Raw genomic sequence first — 22,082 nt, 5'->3', positions numbered from 1 at the left:
ATTATACTAAAACAACTCACAATATTCCTGAAGAAAGCATGATCACATTCGGTGGTGCCAAAAATTACTGGCTTTTCGAAAGTAATTCCTTCATGTAAGTTGGGAGGTAAAGCTATTTCCTCTACTTTGGGAGTCAGAAGCTGCTCACTTGATGATTCGGCCCTTTGGTCCATTTCCCCTTAGGAGTGAGGGCTGGGCTTGGATGAGCTACTGCGGCTTCTATCGGGTCAGTGGCGTGCGGAGGCTCTGTGGCGCGCCCTTCGCCTACCGCGTTCCTTCCGGGACCTTTCGCCAGGAGTCTCGCCGCCAGCGCGTCTCGCGCCCTTCAGAATCTCCCTCCCCCCTTCTCTCCTTTCCCCTCTGCCCCCCTCCCGACGAAGCACCCGCCTTATTTCTGCCGGGGTGAAGTGGTGAGGGGCTCCAAACAGCTGGGCATCCCCACAGCTAGCGGTCCTAGATAATCTTCCAAGCGACTTATCTATGGAATTTGCTATGGTTGGGCCTCTGTTGGGAACTCTTCTGATTTGCAGCTAATGCTCCTAGGCCTAGATGCCACGGAGAAGCAAAAGGTGCAAGGCGTGAAGCTTTGGCAATCTAATGCCCTGGAAGGAAGAAATGGTAGGATTTGTATTTGATATATGTAGTGCAATATATTGTTTTGTTAAAGACGAGATTTTATTTGGCATTATTTGTTCAAAAGAAGTTTCTTTTTGGGATCAATATTGCACGGTTTCCCGTTTTATATTTATTTTCATGCTCTGAATTCTAAGGGTTTTTGAATTTTAAAAAACAATTCAGAACTGTAGCTCTTCTGTCCTTTTATTATAGATGGTGTTATTTGTATTCCAAATTATTTAAGCCTTTTACTCCTTAAACTTTGATTTCTGTCTCTTCATAATCTTTCCAACTTATGATCTTTATGCATAGTGTTGTATCTAGTCCTTTCTGCTGCCATTAACTCTGAACACTAATAGTCATGCAAAGGGCATTGGATTCCACTTCAGAAAAACAAAACTTCAAATATTGCAGATCCCCAGTTTTTAAAGTAACTCATTAAAGTGGGGGTGGGGGAAAGTCAGAATTAACCAGTTGGATAGAAAAGGCCAAAGTTCAGCTGTTTCCCAGAGGGAAAACACTGAAGGGCCAATTAAATCAGAGAATATGTTTTAAAAAGTTATTTAACTTATTTTAAATGTAAATTATGTATGTTAAGCTTCTGTAAGCGCTGCTGTAATTACAGTGTTAATGCCAGTCTTCCTAATACTTGTAATTTACTCGTATTGTTGCCTTAACCTAGGATGCCCAAATATCCATGTGTTCCTGTAGAAATCCAACACAGTGCTTTATCACAGTATCTGGCACATAGCAGGTGTTTAAACAGGGGAGAAGAGAGGAAAAGCTGCCTGTTCATATGCTTTTTCTGTAGTGCTCTTCCCACTGCAACATGCAGTGATGTGCCCCAAACCTCTTTGAGGTAGAGAGATTTTTGAACCTCTCTGTATTTTTAAGGAGCTGTCTTTTCTCTCAGAAGTTCAAATTTTGTTTACAATCCTTTCTAGGTATGACCACACTCAAGCCCCCAGAGCCATCCCACAGAAGATTCAGATCCAATGGAGCTCCCAAACAATGACCTACCCAGCAATGCGCCTAAACTGGAAATGTACCATCTTTAGTTTTCTGTAGACTCAAAAATTCTAGTTTCTACACAAAATCCTTCTCATTTTCTCAGTTGTCATCACTTCCAGGCCCCTGAATTTACTTTGTATTCACTAGGTATGTAATTTGTATTTACTTATTTGCCAATAATGGTGCTGTTACCAATACCTCAGGAAAACATAAGCTTCTTGAAGGCTGACGTTTTCCCCCCGCCTTCCCTGTACCTAACACAGTACTTGGCAGAGAGTTGCCGTTCAACCTCTGGTTGTTGAATGAAATGGAAAATAAGCGTAGGTGATTTTTTTTAATGGAATCCTCACTTATTTCCAGTTTAGGGCCAAGGTTCTGATTAGATCTGCTGCAGTTGGGCAAGTATATTAGGAAGGCAGAATTTATGATTTCAAAGAGAATCTCATATGTGCCTGAAAGGTCCAGAACCGCAGGATATAACGAATTCTCTAGGCAGAAGAGAGGAGAACTAAAGCATGTATTTATACTCCACAGTAACAAGCCCACAAACCAGCATCCCCATTTTGATATTTTCATCAAAAGCTTCCAGGCCCAATAAGTCCCCCTCACAAGGGTAACCAGGAGGCCACAGAGAAGCGAGATGGTATTAGGCAAAACCGTATACATGCTTCCCCTCTACGGTAAGAAGATTACCCACTAGCCTCCAATCAGCTCTGCTACCAGCAGCTCAGCTTCGGCTGTAAGGCATCTCTGGCTCCAACTGGAAGAGAGAGAATCTTCAAGCTGTCCTCTCCCCTCTTATAGAGTTTTTGACATCATCAAGTGACGCCTGAACGACCAGGGCCGATTGGTTCTTGACTTGGCCCCTCCCCCTAGCGTAGACCAGGTTAACACACCTCCCCTCAGCCAGCCCCATGACTCATCACACAGGAAGTTCTCTGATTCCTGGCATGGTCGCTGGGCTTCCTGCCCCGGAAGAGCAAGCCCCAGTGCCCAGGGAAGCTCAATGAGGTAAGCTGAGTCATTCAAAGAAAACAAAGTCCATTCTGGTTACAGCAAGTAATCCTGCTTTTACTAAATGGAAAAGAAGAATCAGAGATAGAGTGGAAAAAAAAGGAAGCTTAGCTTCAGAGAAAAAGTAGGGAAACCCAAGACTGGCAAGGGAAAGGGGAAAACCAGATCAAATTCTAAAAATTTTTCTATTAGTGTAAATATTTTGTCTTGTTTTACAAGTGAATTCTATCTAGAAGATGCAAAGAATGTATTAGTTCTTGTATGGAGATCTCCTCTACATAAAATTCCTGGGGATGGTTGGGGTCTACCCAGTTAGACTTAGAACCCTATCTCTCTTTCCCCTCCCGCCCAAATGTCATACTCTGCTTTTGAGACATATAAAAGGAAATGAAAAATAATTATGACTCTCAAAACAAAGCTTTATTTTACACCCAACAGCTCAACAGTGCCACTTATCAAGCCTGAGATTTGCTGTTTATTATTATGCTGGAAAGGAAGAAAAGAGAACATACTTTTATGCAATTAATTCTCTTCCAACATCCCAAACAAACCAAGTGTCTATCATAAACACGTTATAATCTCAAATGCCTTCCTTTCCTTGAAACTTCAGATCTACCTCAAGGCTAATTCACAACACACTAGGATTAGGATCCTGCTTAGCCCTTGTGCTTGCAGGATGTATTAAAACCAAACTGTATGTGATGAAGTTGAATCATCTCCTACTTGAAAAATAAAAAGTAAATGAATAAATGAATGGATAGATAAATCAATCACTAAATGAAGGGGGAAAACCAAGCACCAAGACACTGGCAGTTCAACTGAAGTAAATGTAGATCAATTCTACCCCTACCCCCAATAGAACAAGAGGTAAACTAACTGTCAGAAAAGCAAGAGTCCTGCCCAATGCCTTAGAATACAGCAAGCAAGCTGGGAAAGGAGGGCCCACAGCATATCATATTATAATACCGCTTCCTTAACTGGGAATTTTCACCATTGTCATCCCTGATTCTTGATGTCCAGGGTTACTAACTCTCCACTTTCCATCTGCAGCTCTGCCTGGTTAGAATTCAACAGAACATGATGTCCCACCCTGGGTAAAGTGATCACGTGAAGTCACTTCCTTATGCTACTAATTCAGCTTTGTATAATCAACACCCATCTTCCCAACCCCCTGAGGCTCCTCTTTCTTCAGATTGGAGGGGCAGATAGTAGAGAACTAAACTCCTCCCAAGGCTTTCCTTTAAAGAAGAAAGGGGTCCTGGATATCTACTCTCCACCTGCAACTCTGATTGATTTGAACTCCAGTGAACAATTGCCCCCTCTACCTGTGAAACGGGTACCCCCCTGGTGGCAACCTCTTCCAGTGTCCTTTCATGTTATCTTCCTCCATTTGATTGTAAACTCTTTGAGGGCAGGGCCTATCTCTCTATATATAATAAGAATTATGGTCCCAGGATTGAGAAGGCAGTGGCTAGGATCATTGGGCAACCTCAGCAAGGAGAGAAAGATTTTCTTTAATGATTTATCTAGAAACCTGACATTTGCATGAATATTCCTTCTTTTTAAATCAATTTTATTTTGTTTTCAATTCCATATTCTTACCCTCCCCATCTTCCTTTCCTTCAACCATTGAAAAGGCATAAAAAATAAAAGCATTAAAAAACGTATCAAGCAGAATGAATCCCTCCATTAAACATATCTAAAGAGAAAGAAGAGAGTATGCTTCAATCTCACCTCTTGAGTCCATCTACCTGGAAGTGGATAGCATGTTTCATCATTAGGTCTTTTGGAATTGTGTTGGTCATTGTGTTGATAAGAGCTTGGAAGTCTTTCAAAGTTGTTTGTTTTTACAACATCGTTGTTATTATATGAATTGTTCCACTGGTTCTGCTCACTTCACTTTCCATTAATTCATATAAGTGTTGTCAGGATTTTCTGAAAATATCTCCTTCATTCATTCTAACAACATAATAGTATTCCATTGCATTTGTATATATAACTTGCTTCCCAATGAACTGATGAGTATAACCTTAGTTTCTAATTCTTTGACACCATGAAAAGAGGGTCTATACACATCCTTGTGCATATGAGTAATTTCCCTCTTTCTTTTTGGAATATAGTCCTAGGCCTTTTTGTTCAGTGTTCTAGGATAGATAGAGGTATGTCCCAGATTTTAGGGTTTGATAAAGGTTTGATGTGGTGTTCAAAGTCAGGGTTGTAGTCCCCTGATCAGAATCAGAGAGTTATGGAAGGGGAGATGTGGTCCAGTAGTAAGACCCTTGTGGATCCTTTTGGTAAAGGATGGGCAGAGAAGTAGATTGAATCTCAGAGATGCATTCAGCTTTTCTCCTGGCATGCAGATGCTTAGCTTTATGTTTGTGACTTAGTAAAGGCCAAGTGCAGAACATAAATTCGTGATCTTGGGCAGGCCTTCTCCAATGGTAGGAATAGAGTGGAGTATGAATTGATATTTATAGTCAAGGGAAGCATTTATTCTACTCATTAGACCTCATGTATCTATGGTCTAGGGTGCAGAGCCCAGAGCAATCATTCTCTTGGGATGCATTTCAAGTAGAAGTAAAGGCTGGTGGTCAGGGCTTATACAATCCTAGGCTGGTACTGTGATGCTAGTGTTGGTTTGGCCTGATGTTTAAGGCCCTGAGGCTCTTTGTCCTGATAGATCTTAAGGTCTATTGATGAAGGCTCACTGGAACAGGACCAGTGGGTTTGAGGCTTGATGATTAAGGCTTGTAGCTTCAGCTACATTAATGGTGGCTGGTGTGCTTATAAGATGATGGTTAAGGTTAGGTGGTGTCTCTGGTCATTTTTGGTCTTGCCAAGGGATTGGTGGAGCCTTAATCTTATGGGAAGGTTAAGGACATAAAGATCACCTTGTCCAGTGTTCATCTTCTGACCTGAGGGCCAAAGTCTGTTTAGTTGTATCCCTCTTGCCCTGGCCTGGCATTTAGGAAGTGGATTTCTCATAGGTATGGCTATAACTCTTTTTTTTCAAGGGAAAAGACAACGTCTATTAAGGGTTTGCCATAATGGGTTGTCTTAAGAAATCCCATCCTTTGTGATGCCTGTTTTCACAAGCAGGCCAGATTCAATCTACTGAGCCAGGTTGAATCTGTGCACTTTCATGGAGGCAAGATCGAGATTATATACCTAAAGATTGTGGGAGGGATTGAGGGGTGGTCTGGGGTGACTAGAGGAGGAGTTTAGGGAGAGAGTTGAGGAGGAGGTTGATGGGACTGAGATGAGGTCAGACTCCAGGGTGGGAAATAGCTGAAGGCTACCTGGAGATGACAGACAATAGAGGGCTAGGGTAACAGAGCTAGGGTATAGATATTTTGATCAGGATGAAGGGTGGGAAACAGCTGGACAATAGAGGGCTAGACTAGGCAGAGACTTGGGCCCAATGATAATGCAAGGCCCATGGCCTTAGGGGAAGGCCAGATCCAGCTGGAAGACTCAAGGAGAGTTCAAGGGGGCTCCAAGAGACTGTACTCCAGGTTCAAGGGGGTTCCCAGGGACTGTACCCTCATCATTCCCCCCTCAAACAAATGGGAGCGAAATTCTTTTCTGGTCAGGGATGAATGTCTCAGCTTTTGAAATTGCTTCTTGCTGGGAAGGGATGTAGAGCTGTCCCTGCCTGGATGGGCCCAGTTCAAGGGGTACATAGTCTGAGCAGTCATGTGGAAGTTGATGGCTTGGAGCCTGGAAGAGACAAACCTGGCAAGGAGGTTAAGCAAACAACCAAACAGACAGTATAGGAGTGCAGAGAAAGGACAATTTCCCTGTAGGTTATTAAATATGACTATTTCATACCTAGCTCCCCTAATCACTTGTTCTGTGTACCACACTGCTTTGGGGTTCAGGAGTGTGTAGCACATCCAGATTAGGTCAGGGGTATCTTAGAGCAAGGCTTGATATTTGGTGAGCCTGTGGTTAGCTAACCACTGGTGGCCTTCTGCTTCTAGGATACTCTGGGCAGTCAGAGCTTCTAGGGGCTGGTCTGCTAGAGGTTTAGAAGCTTCCTCAATTGGAATGGCTGTAGCAGCCAGAGAATCTAATTGTTTTAGAAAACAGGCAAGTGGCTTGGGGTCAAGTCCTAAGGACTGAATTAGGATTCCCAAAGCCTGTCCTCTCCTTTCATCAACATACTGAGTGAAAGGTTTTTCTACATGAGGTAAAGCTAATGCTAGAGTGGTGGTCAACTTACTTTTCAAAGTCTTAAAAGCTTTTGCTTGGTAGGGGCCCCACTCTAGAGGGAGTGAGTCAGGGCCTTGTGTGGCAGTTAATGGTTGCAGTCCCTCCCAAGCCTTGGGCTTAATTGGATGTTCAAGGCAATGGAGGGGAACTATGGCTGGGGTGGCCGAAGTAGCTTGCCCAGAAATTACCTGATCCCAAACAATTGGCTCAACCCTCTCCCACACCTCAGAGGTGAGGAAACACGGGGAGGTCTGGTAAACAGAGGGAAAAATGGAGTTAGGAGGTTTAACTAGAGAAAATTGGCTCCCCAATTTCACCATCAGGTCCCTTCCCAACAAGGGGGGAGGGCCAGAGGAGAGTGTAAGGAAGGAGTGTTCAAACAACAGATCCTTAATGCCCATGACCCGATGGGTCGAGGGGCGTAGGGCCAGAGCAATTAGTAAAAACAAGAGAACATAGCTGTGATAAATTGGATAACCTTACCTTCAGCCTCGATTTTACCTAGGGCTCCATGAGAGAGGTGGAGAAAGTGGGAACACTGCCAAGCCCCAGGTTTTCCCTTCCTTCCAAGTCTTGAGAAGACTGGAGGACAGGGTACTGGGAGGAGGCTCTACCACTTTTCCAACCTCGGGGATAATCCTTCCTCCAATGTCCCTCCTGGTTAATGGCTATAACTCTTGTTTTGGGGTATGGTAGCCATATACGTTTGGCTCTGATTAACTCTGGAATGGTGATCAGAGCACCATAACCATGAAATTTTTGTTCTTGGGAAAGAGTCAGGATGTGACCCCCTCCTAAACTTTGTCCTTGGACCAGAGGTTTTTCAAGCTATGACCCTAGAACTCAAGTAGGGGAATATGATGGTGCAATGATGACCCTATTCCTGAAGTTGACATATCATAACCAGGCATTTGTTGTCCTGAACCAGTGACTGAGCATCAGCAAAAAGTAGCCAAATTCTGGGGTTCCCAGGTCAAGGAGAAAATATTCCAAGCAGCCAGAAAAAAATTCAAATATTTTGGAAACACAATCAGAATAATACAAGATTTAGCAGCTTCTCCATTAAGGGATAAGAGGGCTTAGAAAAAGATATTCCAGAGGTCAAAGGAGCTCAGATTAAAACCATGAATCACCTACCCAGCAAAACTGAGTATAATACTTCAGGGGGGAAAGTGGAAATTCAACGAAAGAGAAGACTTTCAAGCATTCTTGATAAAAAGACCAGAGCCAAATAGAAAATCTGACTTTCAAATACAAGAATCTAGAGAAGCGTGAAAAGCTAAACCAAAAAGAGAAATCATAAGGGACTTATTAAAGTTGAGCTGCTTACATTCCTATAGGGAAAGATGATATTTGTAACTCATGAGACCTTTCTCAGTATTAGGGTAGTTGGATGGAATATATGTATCTGTATTTAGATAGATAGATAGATATTGACAGAGGGCACGGGGTGAGTTGAATTTGAAGGGATGATATTTAAAAAATAAAATCAAGGGGTGAGAGTAAAATGTGTTGGGAGAAGGAAAAAGAGAGAAGTAGAATGGGGTAAATTATCTCACATAAAAGAGGCACAAAAAGCTTACTATGGAGGGGAAGTAAGGGAGGTGATAGGGAATGAGTGAAGCTTACTCTCATGGGATTTGACTTAAGGAGGATATAACATACACACTGAGTTGGCTATAGAAATCTCTCTTACCCGACAGGAAAGTGGGGGAGGGATGATAGAAGGGAAGGCAAATGGGAGGAGAGGGTCTTGAGAAGCAAGCCCTTTTGAGTAGGGATAGGGTCAAAGGAGAGATCAGAATAAATGGGGGTTGGGATAGGATGGAGGGAAATATAGTTAGTCTTTCACAACATAACTGTTATTGAAGTGACTACACATCTATAATCTATGTTGAATTTCTTGCCTTCTCAATGTGGATGGGTGGGGTGGGGAGGAAGGGAGGCAATGTGGAACTCAAAGTTTGAAAAGCAAATAGTTAAACTTGTTTTTACATGCAACTGGGAAACATGAGATACAGGCAATGGGGTATAGAAATCTACCTTGCCCTACAGGACAATAGAAGGGAAGAGGATAAGAAAAGGGGGAGGGTTGTGTGATAGAAAGGAGGGCAGATTTGGGGAAGGGGTAATCAGAATCCATGCTGTCTTGGGATAGGTGGAGGGGAGAGAGGGGGAAAAATTTTGGAACTCGAAATCTTGTGGAAGTGAGTATTAAAAACTAAAAAGGTTAAAGAAAGGTGATAAAGCGGAGTGGCTTAGAAAGATGTCTGAAACAACTGGTGTTCTATATGCAGAAAAATGAGCTAATGTTTGGATAAATACTGAAACTGAGCAGTTCTTCTCTCCCTCGTTACAGGTTTTAAATTGTGAGGATGTAGAAATCCCCCTGATGTCATTGTGGCCACCTAACACCAAGGACCCATTGTGTATGAACTTGCCAAAGGTGACCTGAAAATGGTGAGTCCTTCAGCAAAATGCTCAAGGTCTCATTCTCTTGCAAGGGAGCAACAACTAAGGATGTGTCTTTCTGGAAAAGATAAGGAGGCAGAATATTGACTTGTGTATTTCTCTTTTGACATAATGACCAAATTACCAAATTAGCACTTTTTTCACAGGAGCTCCATATTATATACACTACTCAAGTAAGAGATTTTAAAAATATTTTCTATTCAATTATCTGGGGGTTGGTTATATTTTTATAAATATTCATCCATATTCTTTAAATAATGGGACATTTTCATTCTATAAATCATTGTGATATATGGCTCAGTGGATGAAGTGAAAGCAAACAATATCCATATCCAAAAAATGCACCAAATCACTCATTTTTTTTCTTTTTCTCTTTTTTTTTAATTTAAATTTATTTATTTAACATATTTGGTTTTCAGTATTGATTTTCACAACAGTTTGAATTACAAATTTTCTTCCCATTTCTACCCTCCCCCCCACTTCAAGATGGCATATATTCTGGTTGCCCTGTTCCCCAGTCAGCCCTTCCCTCTATCACCCCCCTCCCCTCTCATCCCCTTTTCCCTTCCTTTCTTGTAGGGCAAGATAAATTTCTACGCCCCATTGCCTGTGTATCTTATTTTCTAGTTGCATGCAAAAACTTTTTTTTTGTTGTTTTTGAACATCTGTTTTTAAAACTTTGAGTTCCAAATTCTCTCCCCTCTTCCCTTCCCACCCACCCTCCCTAAGAAGTCGAGCACTTCAACCTAGGCCACGCATGTATCACTATGTATAACCCTTCCACAATACTCATGTTGTGAAAGGCTAACTTCATTTTGCTCCTTCCCAACCCATCCCCCTTTATTGAATTTTCTCCCTTGACCCTGTCCCCTTTCCACAGTGTTTGTTTTGATTACCTCCACCCCCATCTGCCCTCCCCTCCATCATCCCCCCCCTTTTATTTTTTTTTATCTTCCTCCCTCTTCTTTTCTGTGGGGTAAGATACCCAACTGAGTATGTATTGTATTCCCTCCTCAGGCCAAATCTGATGAGAGCAAGGTGCACTCATCCCCCCCTCACCTGCCCTCTCCCCTCCTCCCACAGAACTGCTTCTTCTTGCCACCTTCATGCGAGATAATCCACCCTATTCTATCTCTCCCTATCTCCCTCTCTCAGTATGTTGCTCTCTCATCCCTTAATTTCATTTTATTTCTTTTAGATATCTTCCCTTCATCTTCAACTCACCCTGTGTCTGCTCTCTCTCTTTTACATATATATATATATATGTACATATACATATATATAAAACACACACACATATATATATACATACAAACACATGCATACATATACACACAGATACATACATACATACACATTCACTTATATATATACATAAACATATATATATGCATATTCCCTTCAACTACCCTAATACTGAGGTCTCATGAATCATACACATCATCTTTCCATGTAGGAATGTAAACAAAACAGTTCAACTTTAGTAAGTACCTTGCAATTTCCGTTTCTTGATTACCTTTTCATGCTTCTCTTAGTTCTTGTGTTTGAAAGTCAAATTTTCTATTCAGTTCTGGTCTTTTCACTGAGAAAGCTTGAAAGTCCTCTATTTTATTGAAAATCTGTATTTTGCCTTGGAACATGATACTCAGTTTTGCTGGGTAGGTGATTCTAGGTTTTAATCCTAGCTCCATTGACCTCCGGAATATCGCATTCCAAGCCCTTCGATCTCTTAATGTAGAAGCTGCCAGATCTTGGGTTATTCTGATTGGGTTTCCACAATACTCAAATTGTTTCTTTCTGGCTGCTTGCAGTATTTTCTCCTTGATCTGGGAGCTCTGGAATTTGGCAACAATATTCCTAGGAGATTTCTTTTTGGGATCTATTTGAGGAGGTGATCAATGGATTCTTTCAATTTCTATTTTGCCCTGTGGCTGTAGAATATCAGGGCAGTTCTCCTTGATAATTTCTTGAAAGATGATATCTACCTCTTTTTTTGATCATGGCTTTCAGGTAGTCCAATAATTTTTAAATTATCTCTCCTGGATCTGTTTTCCAGGTCAGTGGTTTTTCCAATGAGATATTTCACATTGTTCTTTCCATTTTTTCATTCCTTTGGTTCTGTTTTATAATATCCTGATTTCTCATAAAGTCACTAGCTTCCACTTGCTCCAATCTAATTTTTAAAGTAGTATTTTCTTCAGTGGTCTTTTGGACCTCCTTTTCCATTTGGCTAATTCTGCCTTTCAAGGCATTCTTCTCCTCATTGGCTTTTTGGAGCTCTTTTGCCATTTGAGTTAGTCTGTTTTTTAAGGTGTTGTTTTCTTCAGTGTATTTTTCAGTATTTTTTTGGGTCTCCTTTAGCAAGTCATTGACTTGTTTTTCATGGTTTTCTCGCATCCTTCTCATTTCTCTTCCCAATTTTTCCTCTACTTCTCTAACTTGCTTTTCCAACTCCTTTTTGAGCTCTTCTATGGCCTGGGACCAGTTCCTGTTTTTCTTGGAGGTTTCTGTTGTAGGCTCTTTGACTTTATTAATTTCTTCTGTCTGTATGTTTTGGTCTTCTTTGTCAGCAAAGAAAGAATGCAAAGTCTGAGACTGAATCTGGGTGCGTTTTCGCTGCCTGGCCATATTCCCAGCCAACTAACGACCCTTGAGTTTTTCAGTGGGGTACGACTGCTTTTAGATTACAGAGTTCTATGTTCCACGTTTGGGGGGGAGGTGCCAGCTCTGCCACACCAGCACTGCTCCTTCCCCAAGAACCCCCAACCCGAACTGGGCTCAGATCTTCAGCAGGCTGTGCACCCCTGCTCTGATCCGCCACTTAATTCGTCCCACCAGGTGGGCCTGGAGCCAGAAGTAACAACAGCTGTAGCTGCCCCACCTCCGCTTCCCCCAGGGCTGGAAGCCGAACCTTGAACTCCTTCCACTCCCGCAGCTTTTCCCGCTAACCTTCTCCGCAGTCTTTGGTTTTTGTGGGTTGAGAAGTCTCGTAACTGCTGCAGCTCACTGAATCAGGGCGCTAGGGCCCCCTCCGCCCGGCTTCTGGTCTGGATGGTCCACGCTGCTCAGGCTGGGCTCTGCTCCACTCCGTTCCCAGCTCCCAGCTCCCAGCTCTGAGCTCCGTGTGGGATAGACCTCACCCAGAGACCATCCAGGCTGTCCTAGGCTGGAGCCCTGCTTCCCTCTGCTGTTTTGTGGGTTCTGCCATTCTAGAATTGTTTCAGAGCCATTTTTTATAAGTTTTTGGAGGGTCTCGGTATGGAGCTCACATTATTCCCTGCTTACCAGCCGCCATATTGGCTCCGCCCCCCCAAATCACTCATTTTAAAAATATAAATTAAAGCCACTTTGAAGTCTTACCTCCTACCTTTCAGGTTGAGAGAGATGACCAGAAAGGAAAATGACATTGAAGAGGATTCAGGAAAAGTACACTAATAATGGTTGATGGAACTGGAGGTTGGTCTTATATTTCTGGAACACAATTTAAAAACATGCCCCAAATGCCACTAAGCTGTACATATCCTCAGCCTAGCAAAACCACTATTTGGTGGTTAGGAGATTAAAGACAGTGACAGTGGACTAGGGGTGCAAGCCCTGTGTGGAAAGGCCCACCATTTATACCACCACCATCAATATCAATTGTGGATAAATTGCCCTTGTTGGGGCAAGCAGGCATCCCAGAGGAAACAGGAATGCACAGTGAAGGAGAGATAAGATACTGCATGTTCTGGGCAAATCAAACCACCTTAGTCACAACCTCCCCCATAAATTATTAGAGACAGCTCAGCACCTAGAGCTCAAGAATTTTAGGAATAACAGTCCCCCCAATGACTAGCCTTACAGCCATCACTTAGGGGAAAAATCCTTACAGAGAAGGTGTTTGATGAGCAAACTGAGGCAGGACAAAAAAATTTTACGTATACAAAACGTATCATTTACCATTCCTTTAGAGAAAAGAAACATGTGTTGAAGTATCTTAAAATTGGGTGACTGAGGTGGGGAAGAGTGATGCTTTTTGCCCCAACACTAGACATTCCATCTAGATTTAGGTTGTTGGTACTCAGGGGTCTCCAATGAGGCCAGCTAGAAGTGTCAAGCCCTGATCTACATTCTTTGCAGTTATGATCAAGAAGGGGTAATAGAACCCTAAACTCCTTCACATTTTAATGGAGTTCCTTTTGTGACTTTAAGAATAAAATATGGGGTAAGAGGAAGATTAAGAGTAAGGCCTAATATTTCTATGGTCTGTGCTCAGTGGATCCATGGCTGGTGGTCAGAGCTCATGACAATCTCAGACAGAGACTAAGCACCTGGTTATGATAAGTTTATTGCAGTGGTTGGGACCAAGGTCTTGTCATCAGATTCGGGTATAGCTTTGGCTTGGCCCTTTTATTCTAGTGTCACAGAGGCCTGGTTGCAAAGGGCTAATTGGAACAGGCCTTATGATTTAGTCCTCTGGATTTAACTGTAGGGCCATAGCTAGTACCTGGTGCTGTTACAGTTTCGTCCTTAGGATGTGGTGGTGGTATAGATATGGCCTTGGTATTGTAACCAGGGTCTGGTGGAGCCACAGACATAGACTCTGGACATTTGAAGTTCGAATAGAAGAGGTGACCTTGGTGTAGCATCTATGCATGGTAATGATCAGATACTGTTCTTAATGATGATCCAAGTCAGCTAACTGTTTGACTCTTGTCCTGACCTAGCCTATGAGACCATGGATGTGGCTTTATCACTGTGTTTTGAGCATGGCTGGTATGCAGCTTGGACCCTGATGGTGAGTCTGAGAACTTAGGAATTTTTTTAGCACCTGATATGGAATGAGGGTCTAGGCATTTGAGGGGGTTAGGACAGGAAGTAGTTAACCTTGGGAATTGAGTGAACCACACTGACTCCATCTTGTGACTCAATTCTATTCAATTATGGTTCTAGTACAAATTCAGTCTTCTGCGAAAACTCCATTCAACTATGGGAACTGGGAGAAAATCGCATTGTACCTGCTTGAACCTAGCCCTGCCTCTGCTGGGAAACTGGACCAACTTTACCTGCTGTTTAGAGACGCCTAACCAAAGCCTAGGTTATGCTGACCAGAAACTTCATCAGATCCAAAGATTGATGCAAGGATTTTTCTCACAATTGTACCCCTCAAGCAACCTATGTGTATGACCTGAAAACTGGCCCCATACTGACCAATCAGTTATTGTTTCTCTTTCCTTGTTTGTTTACAGATATTTGGAGGGAGTGTCACACTTCTTTTTCTACATTCAGGGAGCTACACCTGTTTACTGTCCCCCTCCCAGCTTAGAAAGTCCTTAATCTTTCCTAGAATTAGAACTCAAACTACCTAATATTGTATTGTTACTGTTTAATTAATTGGCCTTATTTGATTAATTGTTTTAATTGTATAAAACCTGCCTTCCCCGGTATTTGGGGCTCAGGGATAAGCTAAGGAAGTCTGGTCCCCCTTTTCTTAGGCAGTTGGCATGCACTGCTTAATAAATTGATGTGCTCAGAATACTGAACCTTTGTTTCCTTAGTCATTTAATTTTTAAATTAATTAAATTAAATTAAATTAATTTAATTTTAAATTAATTTTTAATTTTTAAATTAAATTTAATTTTTAGTCATTTAATCTTTCACCCACCACAGTACATTTTTAACCAAGTGTGTGTCTATCTGACCTCCTTGGAGTATAGGTTGTTTAAAACCAACTCTTATGCTGATTCATCAAATGATCCCCCCAAATTTCTGCTCATATCTCAATATTTCTTTATCCTCAAAAGGTTGAGTGTTAAGATTTGAGCACAATCTATAGGATCACCTTGCAAAATCAGTGTTAGGGCTGCCTTTAGACACCTTGTAATTTTAGGCAGCTAGGAAAAGACATTCTTGCCTAAGGAAGTAGTACCGCTCTACAGTGAGTATGATATTTAAAGTATCATCCATAGATGTGTATGTGTACATAACTTTATATATATTTATATGTAATAAACAGGGGTTGGAAAATGGTAGCATAGACCAGTGAGATTCCAGACCTAGAAGTTGGACTAAATGACTCAAGATCTCCCTTGGGTCTTTGAGATTGTGTCTCTTAAAGTGGTCAACAAGAATATATTAAACATTGTTTATGTTTCAGGCATTGTGCACGGTCCTTGTTCTTAAGGAACTCATATTTTAATTGGAGAGATAACATGCAAATAGAAATGTAATGCAGGATATATACAGTGTAAATAGAAGATAATCTTAGAAGAAAAAGATTGTGGCCTAGGAAGTGGACTGGGAAAAGTCTCCAGCAAATGGGCTTTGAGATGAACTTTGAAGGAAGTAAGGGGAGCTGAAAGGCAGAGATGAGAAAGAAAAGCATTCCAGACATGAAGTCATATGTGAGGAACAAGTAGGACAGGGTAACTAAATCATAGAGTTATAAGCGGGGGAGTTGTATCATTAAGGCAATAAACGCAACATCTAAGATGATTGTGATTATGCCAGTGTGCTTGTGTATGGCAGGATATAAGAGACTCTCCATATAGAAAGCAGAACAAGTAAAAAAAAATATTCAAACACCAGAGGATCAAATCTCAAAACCAATAATTTCAACCCAACATAGAACAATTGTATTCCCAGAACCAGTAAGTCCACCTCAATGTAACAACAAGGAAATTATAATACAGTATTACAGCAAAGAACCAAGTCATCCTGTAACCTCCCCTTCTGCTAGGGCCTTCCCATAAACACTCATGAATCCCAAATGTCTGCTTGCCTGAGTTCTCACTCTCTTCAGTTCTCTGGTCTCTGCAGCTCCCTGGTTGCTACCCTCTGCAGCTCTGTCGACTCAGAGGTCTCACTTCTCCTCCTTGGGCTTGATTCCAACTTCTGAAGTCTAGCTCACTAGCCTTTGAGCTCTCTTCAGATTCTGAGATCTCTGGCTGCCTTCTGGGTATATATACTCTTTTTAGGACCCAAAGGCTTCAAGCCCAATCAGGGAGGGAGTGTAGGCCTGGGGCTTAGAACTCAGTAAGTAAAAGGTATAGGCCTGCCTACAAACAATCCTCTAGGGGGCTGAGCCAAGATGGCCGCATGAAGGCAGCGTCTTGCTGGAGCTGTCTCACAAGGTCTGTCAGATTCCTATAAAAAAGTGAATTTGAGCAGATTTGGGAGAGTCAGAAACCGTGAGTAGTCTGCGTGGGGCAAATTCCCGAGCCGGGAGAGTCTGAAAGGCCGGAGGCACGAACCTGTAGGGCCGGAGAGTGCTCGGTGCGGAGCTGCTCCAGACCAAGGCAGAAGAGGCTGTCTGGGAAATCCAGGTGGAGACGGGCTGGGAGAAAGCTGGGCGCCCGAAACTGGCGGAGATCCCCAGGCCTCCCAACAAAGGATGGCAGTCTGTGGAATCGATGAGAGGCAGGGCAACGCCACTGCCTGAAACACGGACTCCTGAGGCTTGCAGCCCAAACGGCGGTCAAAAGGAAAACTTTGTTGAGGAGGAGAAGGGAAAAGGGAGAAATAAAAGCATAAACAGGGGGAATTAGGATGGAGAAAAAGACACAGATAGAAATCATAACCCTGAACGTGCAGGGGATGAACGTTCTCACAAAACAGAAGCAGATAGCAGAATGGATTAAAAACCATAATCCTACAATATGCTGTTTACAAGAAACGCATTTGAAACAGGGGGATACACATAGGGTAAAGGTAAAAGGCTGGAGTAAAATATAGTGTGCCTCAGCTGAAGTAAAAAAAGCAGGTGTAGCAATCCTAATCTCAGACAAAGCAAAAGTAAAGATAGATTTAATTAAAAGAGATAAGGAAGGACATTATATCCTGCTAAAAGGCACCATAAACAATGAAGCAATATCATTGCTTAACATATATGCACCAAGTGGAAAGGCATACAGATTCTTAGAGGAGAGGTTAAGGGAGTTACAGGAAGAAATAGACAGCAAAACTATCATATTGGGAGACCTCAACCTCCCCCTTTCTGAACTTGATAAATCTAACCTCAATATAAATAAGAAAAAAATTAAGGAGGTAAACAGAATTTTAGAAAAGGCACAGATGATAGACCTCTGGAGAAAAGAGAATGGGGATAAAAAGGAATATACTTTCTTCTCAAAAGTACATGGCACATACTCAAAACTTGACCATGTACTAGGGCATAAAAACCTCACAATCCAGTGCAGAAAAGCAGAAGTAGACAAAGCATCCTTTTCAGATCATGATGCAATAAGAATCATTTTTCATAAAGAACCATGGAAAAATAAGCTAAAAACTAATTGGAAACTAAATAATTTAATTCTAAAGAAAGAGTAGGCCAAAGAACAAATCAGAGAAACAATTAATAACTTTATTAAAGAGAATGACAATAATGAAACAACATACCAGAACTTATGGGATGCAGCAAAAGCAGTGCTTAGGGGAAGTTTTATATCCCTAAATGCCTACATGAATAAAATAGGGAAAAAGGAGATCAATGATCTGGGCATACAGCTGAAAAAGCTAGAAAAAGAGAACATTGAAAACCCCCAATTAAATACCAAATTAGAAATACTGAAAATCAAAGGGGAGATTAATAAAATTGAAACCAAGAAAACTATTGAATTAATAAATAAAGAGCTGGTTTTATGAAAAAACCAATAAAATTGATATACCTTTGGCCAATTTGATTACAAAAAAGAAAGAAGAAAATCAAATTACCAGTATCAAAAATGAAAAGGGTGAGGTCACCTCTAATGAAGAGGAAATCAAAACAATAATTAGGAATTATGTTGCCCAACTGTATGCCCATAAATTTGACAACCTTAGAGATATGGATGAATATCTACAAAAACATAAACTGCCCAGGCTAACAGAGAAGTTAGTGAAATTTCTTAATAACCCCATATCAGAAAAAGAAATTGAGCATGCCATCAATGAACTCCCTCGGAAAAAATCTCCAGGGCCAGATGGTTTTACATGTGAATTCTATCAAACATTTAAAGAACAACTAATTCCAATACTTTGTAGACTATTTGGGAAAATAGGTGAAGAAGGAGTCTTACCAAATTCTTTTTATGACACAAATATGGTACTAATACCCAAACCAGGTAGAGTCAAAACAGAGAAAGAAAATTATAGACCAATTTCTGTAATGAATATTGATGCAAAAATTTTAAATAAAATATTAGCAAAAAGACTGCAGCAAATCATCATGAGAATAATACACTATGACTAGGTAGGATTTATTCCGGGAATGCAAGGCTGGTTCAATATTAGGAAAACTATTAGCATAATTGAACATATCAACAACAAAACTAGCAGAAACCATATGATCATCTCAATAGACGCAGAAAAAGCCTTTGACAAAGTACAACACCCATTCCTATTAAAAACACTAGAAAGCATAGGAATAAGTGGAACCTTCCTTAAAGTTACAAATAGCATCTACCTGAAACCATCAACAAGCATTATTTGTAATGGGGATAAGCTAGATGCATTCCCAATAAGATCAGGGGTGAAACAAGGATGTCCATTACCACCCCTATTATTCAATTTGGTACTAAAAACGTTAGCTGTAACAATAAGAGAAGAAAAAGAAATTGAAGGAATTAGAATAGGGAAAGAAGAAACTAAATTATCACTTTTTGCAGATGATATAATGATTTATCTAGAGAATCCTAGAGAATCAAGTAAAAAACTACTTGAAATAATAAACAACTTTAGCAAAGTTGCAGGATATAAAATAAACCCACATAAATCCTCAGCATTCCTATACGTTACTCACAAAGCCCAACAGCAAGAGATAGAAAGAGAAATTCCATTCAAAGTTACTGAAGGCACTATAAAATATTTGGGAGTCTATTTGCCAAGACAAACCCAGGGCCTATATGAACATAACTATGAAACACTTTTCACGCGAATAAAATCAGATCTAAATAAATGGAAAAATATCAGTTGCTCATGGTTAGGCTGAGCTAATATAATAAAAATGACAATTTTACCTAAATTAATCTATCTATTCAGTGCCATACCAATCGAACTACCAAAAAATTATTTTACTGAGCTGGACAAAATAATAACAAAATTCATTTGGAAAAACAAGAGGTTTAGAGTATCTAGGGTATTAATGAAAAGACATGCTAGAGAAGGTGGCTTAGCCACACCAGATATTAAACTATTTCACAAAAACTGTTGGGAAAATTGGAAAATGGTAGGGCAAAAACTGGGCATAGACCATACACCACATACCAAAATAAAGTCAAAATGTGTTCATGATTTAGGAGTAAAAGTTGATACTCAAAGTAATTTGGGAAAGCAAGGAATAGTTTACTAATCAGATATATGGAAATGTAAAGATTCATGACCCAACAAGAGATAGAGAGCATTACAAAATTCAAAATGTATAATTTTGATTATGTCAAATTGAAATGTTTTTGTACAAAAAAAGCCAATGCAACAAAAATTAGGAGGGAAGCAGAAAATGGGGAGAAAATCTTTGCAACTAGTATCTCTCATAAAGGCCTCATATCTACAATATAGAGGGAACTGAGCCAAATATATAGGAATACAAGCCATTCCCCAATTGAGAAATGGTCAAAGGATATGAACAGGCAGTTTTCAGAGGAAGAAATTAAAGCTATCTATAGGCATATGAAAACATGCTCTGGATCGCTACTGATTAGAGAAATGCAAATCAAAACAACTCTTAGATACCACATCTCTCCTGTCAGATTGGCTAAAATAACAAAACAGGAAAATGATAAATGCTGGAAAGGATGTGGGGTAATTGGGACATTGTTGCATTGCTGGTGGAGCTGTGAGCTGATCCAGCCATTTTGGAGAGCAGTTTGGAACTATGCCCAAAGGGCTATAGAAATGTTCATACCCTTTGACCCAGCAATACCACTTCTAGGGTTGTATCCCAAAGAAATCACACAAGCAGGAAAAGGACCCATACGTACAAGGATATTTATAGTGGTTCTTTTTGTGGTAGCCAAGGATTGGAAATGAAAGGGATGCCCATCAATTGGGGAATGGCTGAACAAGCTGTGGTATATGAAGGTGATAGAATACTATTGTGCCATAAGAAATGGGGATGATGCAGACTTCGTAGCAACCTGGAAAGACCTACATGACATAATGCTGAGTGAGCGGAGCAGAGCCAGGAGAACGTTGTGCACAGCCACAGATATATGGATTCCGTGAGGACCAACACTGACATACTGCGCTCTTCTCAGCAACCTAAGGTGCAAGGACACCTCCAGGGGACTCACGATGGAGAATACTATCTTCATTCAGAGAAAGAACTGTGAAGTTTGAATACAGATTGAGGCACACTACATACTGGCCCTTTCTGCTTCTCTTTTGTTTTTGGGTTGTTTTTTTTTTAGTTTCTGTTTCTTCTTTGTCATCATTCATTCCATTGGTCATAATTATTCTCCACAAGTGACTAGTGTATAAATTAGAAAAAAAACAATCCTCTAATCAAACTTCCCTTAATTGGCCCCATCTGAGGCCTATTGACTGAGTGGGAAAGATCTTCAATCACTGATTGACATAACAGGAGTAAACTGGAAGAAGACTGGAAAAGTAAAAAAGGGGTCCAAGTTGCACAGGGCAGTCATTGCATTTTATAATTTATCCTTGAGGCCACTAAAATTTATTGAGTAGGGAGACTGACATGCTCTGATCTGAAGTATGCAAGCGTTTGGATCATTTCCTCTGGATTAAATGTCTGATTGGGGGAAATGGGTCTTAACTACTAAGAGATACGCAGATACCAAGATACATGGGGAGGGATCAGATATTCACTGACTTGCTGAAAATTGAATGAGAGAAGAATCAGAGAGTGATATTGGAGAAGTGAATATGGAGACTCTCCATTGCATGCTTAGCAGGGTCCACAACTACCTCTGCATAAGCCCTAAAAGGAAGTGACAGTCACTCTTTCCCTGTCTGACTATAAAGAATAATAAAAGAGGCACAGAAATAAAACCCAATTATAGAAGATAACCCAGAGGTCAGGCAGTTTACATACTCTTGCATTTTCTAGCCAAGTTTAGAGAACTCTCTCAGGTCTTCCTGACACTTCTTCACTGGAAGAGTTACTCTACATGGGCATTTTCTTTGTGAAGGTCTCTTGACTTTTTCCTCCCCCGTGGCTGGTTATCGTCTACAAGTATAAAGCCAAACCTGGTAACCTCTGCATGCAGTTGGCAGTAGCAAGGTGATCCAGGGATCAATCTGCTTCCCAACTGGGATGATGATATAAAGAGCAGTGGATAGTATGATCCTATGAGTATATTGGGATGCCATTACTAGAAGCTAAAAATGAAAAATACCTTTGCTTGGAGCTTTTTCATACCCATCCTCTGAGAGCTGGGTAGAGGTGTTGTTTTGATCAGTGTTTGAACTCAGCAAAGATATTATTCGTTGAATATGGAAAAAGTCATAAGGATACAAGAGGCACAAATTAAACCGAGTAAACAATTACATGGCATTTAAGGGCTACATTTCTTTAGCTATTGCAGGAGAATCTCCTTGCAATGGAACTGATGTTGATTACCGGGAAGTTCTGATAAGCAGGGACTACCCTGTCATATTATATGGTTTGATATAAAGGTGGTTTGTTCCATGAAGTTGAGATTCAAAGGTCTGTACTTGAAGACCTAGAGGGTCATATGTGGCCTCGAGGATGCAGGCTCCCCACCCCTGGCCTACCCTGTTATGGCATATGGTTTGATGTAACTTAAGTAGCACAAGTTTTTCTGAGGTGCCTCCTC

This window comes from Trichosurus vulpecula, chromosome 2 (genome assembly GCF_011100635.1).
Source record: "Trichosurus vulpecula isolate mTriVul1 chromosome 2, mTriVul1.pri, whole genome shotgun sequence".
NCBI lineage: Eukaryota > Metazoa > Chordata > Mammalia > Diprotodontia > Phalangeridae > Trichosurus > Trichosurus vulpecula.
Note: the sequence above shows the minus strand (reverse complement) of the source record.